Genomic DNA, 7,894 nt, shown 5'->3' on the forward strand with positions numbered 1-7,894 from the left:
AGGTTACCATAGCCTCCACTTTAGCAGGATCAGTTGCAAAGTTTACTGAATAGCGAGTAAACTTACATTTGTCCAGGGAGAGTTTCAGACCTTCTCTGTCTCTGGTCATGCTCCTCCAGAATGGAGCCAAAAACAATCATGTCATCTAGGTAGACAATACATTGAGTGAGACAAAGGTCTCCAAGTGTCCAATCCATTAGATGCTGGAAGGTTGCAGGTGCACCACTAATGCCCTGAGGCATGCGAGCAAACTGGAGAAACCCTAGGGGGCAGATAAAAGCTGTCTTTTCTTGATCTTCCTCACAACTTGGTACTTGGTAATAACCGGATCTTAAGTCCATTACTGTGAACCATTTGCTGCCTTGCAAGGCATCAAGAGCTTCCTCAGTGCAAGGTAGCGTGTATTGATCTGGGACCATTCATCAATTTAGAGTCCTATAATCAACACATATTCGTACTCCACCATTTTTCTTTCTGACTACCACTATTGGGGATGCATATGGGCTTTTAGACTCACTCTGGAACATCTTCCAGACCTTTAAGAGGTATACGCCTGGGTCATTTTCTAAATGGGGTGCTATCTGTTAGGCGAATACTGTGCTGAATACTTTTAGCACACCCAACATCCATGTCATCAGTACAGAAAACATCATCATATTCTATTAGCTGCTCTCCTAGCGCTTGTTTTTGCTCTGCAGGACTATCAGTATCATTCAGGTGAAAGTCTAATTTGGTTTCTTTCTCCTCAACCTTGGCAGGGTAGGATGGCTTAGGATGACATGTTCCGAACAGTAACAACATCCATTCTTTGACATTTTAAACAATTTTTTCTTTCTGGTACTATCTCCCAGTCTTTAGCAGGAAAAAGCTACCGGTTGCACTTTGTGAAATTTCCACATAAACCCGCACTCTCATTCCCCCAGCTGGAAGTTTTATGGGATTCCATTGATTTCCCACACACCCTCCAGGAAGTTCAGAAGCCAAGGTTTGGCAGATATTTTGAAGCTCTGGAGCAACAGCCAGTGAAGGAGGAGGTCCCTGTTGGGGCTGAAGAAACTATATGAAAGCAGCCTCAACATTGGAACCCACAATTATAGGAGCATACTCCTTACCCCCAGGTGGAGGGCTCACATAAGCAATGACTTTAAGTGGGGGATCCTCATCAGCTATCACACCAGGAATGCGTAGCTCAACTTTTAGACAACCATCCATAAAAACAGGATTTTCTCCCACACCATAAACAGGCATAGTGTCCACAGGTTGCAAAGGGAGGTGGTTTAAGTGTTGCTGATAGAAGAGCCTGTATATGATAGTCAGCTGAGAACCAGTATCAAACAGAGCAGTAGTGGGTATATCATTAACACACAAATTGAAAGTACTTCTGCGGCCTATTCCAGGTAGTTTGGTAAACATTTGTTTTCTTGATTTTCCCTGTTTTCTTTTGTACACATGTCCAGCTTTACTGTGAAGTTCAGAACTATCAGCTAGCAGTGGACACTGAGGAACTGTGTGGCCTGCTTGTCCACAGCGGAAACATTTAATGTGGAAGAGAGGCTTATCACTGTAGGTTTTATCAGTAGATTGAGCTCTAGGCTGTGGGAGTTCACCCACTTCATTGTTTTTAACAACAGTCTAATTTTTGTGTTCAACCAAAGAACTCTGTTTAACTTTGCTCTTAGAAGGGATACTAAAAAGGATATCAGACTCCTGTGTCTTCACTTCAGTCATAGTTTCAGTGAAAGTGAAGTTTTTCTCTCTCAAAACTGTTAGGACCGGTGACATTGGGTGATGTGGCAGTAGCCCCTTTATTTTTTGAGCAGTCCTTAATTTGTCAACATCTGTAGGAGAGATTACCTTTTCAGTGAGCAATCTCCCTAGGAGCACGTCTAGCCTCCTCACAAACATTCTTTTCCTCTTTATGTTTTGTCTGCTTAAAATCAACAAGCATCTGATCAGGGTCACGGTGCTGTCCGTAAGCATCTGTCAAAACATTATTATTATTATTATACAGGATTTATATAGCGCCGACAGTTTACGCAGCGCTTTACAACATTAGGGCAGACAGTACAAGTACAATACAATTCAATACAGGAGGAATCAGAGGGCCCTGCTCGTTATAGCTTACAATCTAGGAGGGAGGGTCAAGTTATACAAAAGAGTAATAGCTGTGGGGGAGGAGCTAATGGAGAAAATAGTGCAGTTGTTAGATGGAGGAACATCAAAACATCAATATATTCTTGAGCACTGGTACTCACATGAGTGTCCTTGTAAGCTCTAATGGTAGTGGATGCTGGTGGTCTTAAACTTTCCGTGATACGCTGTTTTTTTCTTTTTCTCCGAGCAGGTCCATTCCTCTATCACTTGTTGTGCAAAATCTTTACACATCTCAAAGCTTTCTTCACCAGCGGGGACAGGTAGCACTCCTAAGATCCAGCATGTAAATTCTGAGCATTGACTTCAGTGACTTTTAGCAGCAGGTGCTCAATATTTCTTTCCTGCTTAGCGGCTGTAGCAGTCAACATAACAGTTTCTCCTGATGAAGCCGTTGTATTCAATGGTTCACACTTTACAGGCAGGGCTGGTAACTTCCGCCTTACTGAAATTGAGATTACTGGAAATATTACAGCACAACTAATTACTTCAGCCCCTTTTCGATATATGCAAAAGGACCCTTTAACTGGATTTAAATCCACCTCACTGAGACAGAGATAATGGGTATTCAGTTCATAGCTCTCTCTTTTATCCTCCGGAGCAGCAGACTGCAAGGTTTCATTTCCTTTAGTGCCTCCTGCAGTCTATGGGTGCTCACAGTGATAGGAACATATGGAATAGCGAATGTCCTTTTAGGTGGCAGTCCCTCTTCCAGGGCCCGCTGCCTCACAGCTTCTGTTAATAACAATGACAAGGTTGTTCCTTAATGTCCTGATCCAAGATATTAATCTCAGCAGTGCCTCCAAATGTAGCGCTATTCTTTTCACACTCTGCGGCTACTGAGGTATGATGGCATCACCTGTAGAGTATTTAGGAGCAGAGTCTTCATAATCTGTGTGATCAGGACAGGATCTCTAACATGCGCAGTGCCTCCACTTAATTGGAGCTTGTGAATAGCAAGTGAAATCCCAATTGAGAAATGTATCTCCACTAGGGATGAGCCGAACACCCCCCGGTTCGGTTCGCACCAGAACCCGCGAACGGACCGAAAGTTCGCACGAACGTTAGAACCCCATTGACGTCTATGGGACTCGAACGTTCGAAATCAAAAGTGCTCATTTTAAAGGCTAATTTGCATGGTATTGTCCTAAAAAGGGTTTGGGGACCCGGGTCCTACCCCAGGGGACATGTATCAATGCAAAAAAAACTTTTAAAAACGGCCGTTTTTTCGGGAGCAGTGATTTTAATGATGCTTAAAGTAAAAAAAAAAAAGTGAAATATTCCTTTAAATATCGTACCTGGGGGGTGTCTATAGTATGCCTGTAAAGTGACGCGTGTTTCCCATGTTTAGAACAGTCCCTGCACCAAATGTCATTTTTAAAGGAAAAAATCTCATTTAAAACTGCTTGCGGGTTTAATGTCATGTCGGGTCATGGCAATATGGATGAAAATCAGTGAGACAAACGGCATGGGTACCCCCCAGTCCATTACCAGTCCCTTTGGGTCTTGTATGGATATTAAGGGGAACCCCGCACCCAAATTAAAATAAGGAAAGGTGTGGGGCCACCAGGCCCTATATACTCTGAACAGCAGTATACAGGCGGTGCAAACAAGACAGGGACTGTAGGTTTGTTGTTAAGTAGAATCTGTTTGTAATTTTGAACATTTTTAACGTGTTTAGCTCCAGCCAAAAAATCTTTTCTAAGCTTTTTGGAAAACATAGGGAAGGGTTATCACCCCTGTGACATTTGTTTTGCTGTCTTTCCTCCTCTTCAGAAGATTTCACCTCACTTTTTTGTCCCAATGAAAAATGTTTTTTGAAAATTTGGGTTTTTTTGTGGAACAAGGATTGGAAAGCATCAGTGGAAAGGAGAACTTGTTTTCCCATATTAACTCTTACAGGAGAGAATTTCCCTTCCTAGGGGTAGATTTCATCTCACTTCCTGTTGTCTCCTTCCGTTTGCAAGTAGGAGTCGTTTGTAAGTTAGATGTTTGAAAGTAGGGTCCTGCCCTATATACTCAGCAGAAATTTGGGCCTTAGGTGTTGCTGTGGCCACAACACTGTAAGCCCTCACAGGGCCCTGCTGTGAAATATTAGATCAAGAATTGTAATTACATGCCCCTGTTGAACAGCAGCTGAAAAATTAGGCCTTAGGCACTGGTGCTGGTGCCACAACACTGCAACCCCTCACAGACACTCTAGTTGGAACGCAGGAACGAGCCCTGCTGCAAATTATTGCTTCAAAAATTGTAATTACACGCCCCTGTTAGACAGGGGCAGAAAAATTGGGCCTTAGGCACTGGTGCTGGTGCCACAACACTGCAACCCCTCACAGACACTCTAGTTGGAACGCAGGAACGAGCCCTGCTGCAAAGTATTGCATCAAAAATTGTAATTACACGCCCCTGTTAGACAGGGGCTGAAAAATTGGGCCTTAGGCACTGGTGGTGGCGCCCAGAACCAAAAATGTTCTTACAAGCTATCAGCGTGATGATTGAGGAGGAAGAGGATAATTACTCAGGGATAGTCACTCAGCATCAGCATAGGCAGTCTTTGAAGGGATCTGAGATTTCAAAAAAAATTATTCGGTTACATCAGCATCAGGTGCTTGGTAGCTGGTGGTGATCCAAGACTCATTCATTTTTATGAAGGTCAGCCGATCGACCGAGTCGGTGGACAGACGCACCCTGTGATCGGTTACCACGCCTCCAGCAGCACTGAATGTGCGTTCCGAAAGAACGCTGGATGCAGGACAGGCCAGTAGCTCAATTGCATACTGTGCAAGCTCTGGCCAGTGATCCATCCTCAAGACCCAGTAACCCAGAGGATTTTCGGTGGGAAAGGTGTCCAAGTCTGATCTTGCCCCTAGGTATTCCTGCACCATGTAAAACAGACGCTGGCGATGGTTGCTGGAACCGATCATACCTTGGGGCTGCGGACCAAAAAATTGTCTGAACGCATCGGTCAGACGGCCACCTTCTCCACCGCTCCTTCTTTGACTGACCGAAGCCTCAGCAACACGTTGTCCAGAAACAGGAGTTTGTAACCTCCCAGTCTCTGGGAACGCGTTGCACAGACCTTTCTGCAAGGCCTCCCGAAGATGTTTCATCCTCTGCTCCCTCTGCGATGGCAAGATAAGGTCCGCAACCTTACCCTTGTAACGTGGATCAAGGAGGGTTGCCAGCCAGTATTGGTCCTTCTCCTTGATACCACGAATACGAGGATCCTTACGCAGGCTTTGCAGGATCAGGGAGGCCATGCAGCGTAGGTTTGCTGAGGCATTCGGTCCGGAGTCCTCTGGGTCACTAAGAACGACATGGTCCGCAGCCACCTCCTCCCAGCCACGTACAAGTCCATGTGTTTCTTGGGACTGATCCCTTAAAGACTGCTGCTGATGCTGAGTGCCAGGCTCCACCTCCATACTGACACAATCTTCCTCCTCCTCCTCTTCCTCCTCGTCCTCTTCCTGTGTGATCGGCGGGCACGCAGGAACACTGTCTGGATAAAGGGGGCCTTGAGAGCTAAGGAAGTCCTCCTCTTCCTGCCTCTGTTCTGCCTCAAGTGCCCTGTCCATTATTCCACGCAGCGTGTGCTCCAACAGGTGGACAAGGGGGACAGTGTCACTGATGCATGCACTGTCACTGCTCACCATCCTCGTGGCCTCCTCGAATGGTGACAGGACAGTGCATGCATCCCTGATCATGGCCCACTGGCGTGGGGAAAAAAAACCAAGCTCCCCTGACCCTGTCCTGGTGCCATAGTCGCACAGGTACTCATTGATGGCCCTCTGCTGCGTGTGCAGCCGCTGCAGCATGGCCAACGTTGAGTTCCACCTGGTGGGCATGTCACAGATTAGGCGGTTCTTGGGCAGGTTAAACTCCTTTTGGAGGTCCGTCAGCCGAGCACTGGCATTATATGACCGGCGGAAATGCACACAGACTTTCCTGGCCTGCCTCAGGACATCCTGTAAGCCCGGGTACCTGCCCAAGAACCGCTGCACCACCAAGTTAAGGACGTGAGCCAAACAGGGCACATGGGTCATTTGTCCCTGTTGGAGGGCAGAGAGGAGGTTGGTGCCATTGTCGCAAACCACCATTCCTGCCTTAAGTTGGCGTGGCGTCAACCACCTCTGAACCTGCCCCTGCAGAGCTGACAGAACCTCTGCCCCAGTGTGGCTCCTGTCCCCCAAGCACACCAGCTCAAGCACCGCATGGCATCTTTTGGCCTGCGTACTTGCGTAGCCCCTTGAACGCCTACGGAGCACCGCTGGTTCCGAGGAAGAGGCCATGGAGGAAGAAGAAGAGGAGGGGGTGGAGGAGAGAGGTGTGTCACAATCAGCATTTTGGAGGCGTGGTGGCGGAACAACCTCCAACACTACTGCACCTTGTCCTGCATCCTTCCCAGCTGCCAGCAGAGTCACCCAATGCGCCGTGAAACTTAGGTAACGTCCCTGTCCATGCCTGCTGGACCATGAGTCAGCGGTAATATGCACCTTACCGCTGACCGCCCTGTCCAGCGAGGCATGGACATTGCCTTCCACATGCCGGTAGAGAGCCGGAATCGCCTTCCGTGAGAAAAAGTGGCGTTTGGGTACCTGCCACTGAGGAACCGCACATTCCACAAACTCACGGAAGGGGGCAGAGTCTACCAACTGAAAAGGCAGCAGTTGAAGTGCTAGCAATTTTGCCAAGCTAGCATTCAACCGCTGGGCATGTGGATGGCTGGGAGCAAACTTCTTTCGGCGGTGCAGCAGCTGGGGCAGGGAAATTTGCCTGGTACAATCTGACGTCGGTGTACCAAAAGCAGATTGCCCACAAGTACTTGGCTGTGACACACCTAATTCTACACCTTCATTCCTCTCACTGCAGGTCTCAGAGAGGACTGAAGGTCTAGTGGGGTTGGAAATCTCAGCTGATGAGGAGCAAGGAGAGATCCTCTTTGTTCTTTGGTGTGGGTCTTTTAGATACGCTTGCCAACGAACTGCATGGCAGGTCAACATATGTCTGGTCAAGCATGTGGTACCCAAGCGGGAGATATTTTGGCCACGCGAGATACGCTTGAGACATATGTTGCAAATAGCAGCGGTGCGATCTGATGCACTCGTCTCAAAAAAGGCCCACACCAAAGAACTTTTTGAATAACGCGCAGAGACTGCAGCGCCCTGCACATGTGGAGCTTTGGGGTGTGATGCAGTCAATGTGCTGCCCTTAGGCTGGCCCCTGGAGGGCATCCTGCCTCGTTGGTGATGTGCTGCCGCCTCCTCCTCCTCCTCCTCCTCCTCCTCCTCCTCCTCTCTCCTATCAGGCACCCACGTTGAGTCAGTGACCTCATCATCCCCTCCCTCCTCATCACTGGAGCAAACCTGGCAGTATGCTGCAGCAGGGGGAGCATGACTGCCAGATTGCTGTCCTTCTTGGGCACCCCCTCTGTCCGCGCTCATGTTACTGCCTTCATCGAGCTCAGTATCGTCATCAGAGCCTTCCAAACGCTGGGCATCCTCCTGGAGCATGTACCCAACACTGTGGTCAAACAGTTCGAGGGAATCCTCATGAGGACATGGTGGAGCTAGGGAAGGAGTCACTGATGACATTGAGCTGAGGGAAGAGGCCGCTGCTTTGCCAGACAAAGCACCCTGGGCATGGGTGAGAGAGGATGAGGAGGATGAGGACGGCTTGGTCATCCACTCGACCAAGTCTTCCGCATGTTGCGGCTCAACATGGCCAGCTGCCGAAAAAAAGGCCA

The sequence above is a fragment of the Aquarana catesbeiana genome, unplaced genomic scaffold (assembly GCF_042186555.1).
Source record: "Aquarana catesbeiana isolate 2022-GZ unplaced genomic scaffold, ASM4218655v1 unanchor226, whole genome shotgun sequence".
NCBI lineage: Eukaryota > Metazoa > Chordata > Amphibia > Anura > Ranidae > Aquarana > Aquarana catesbeiana.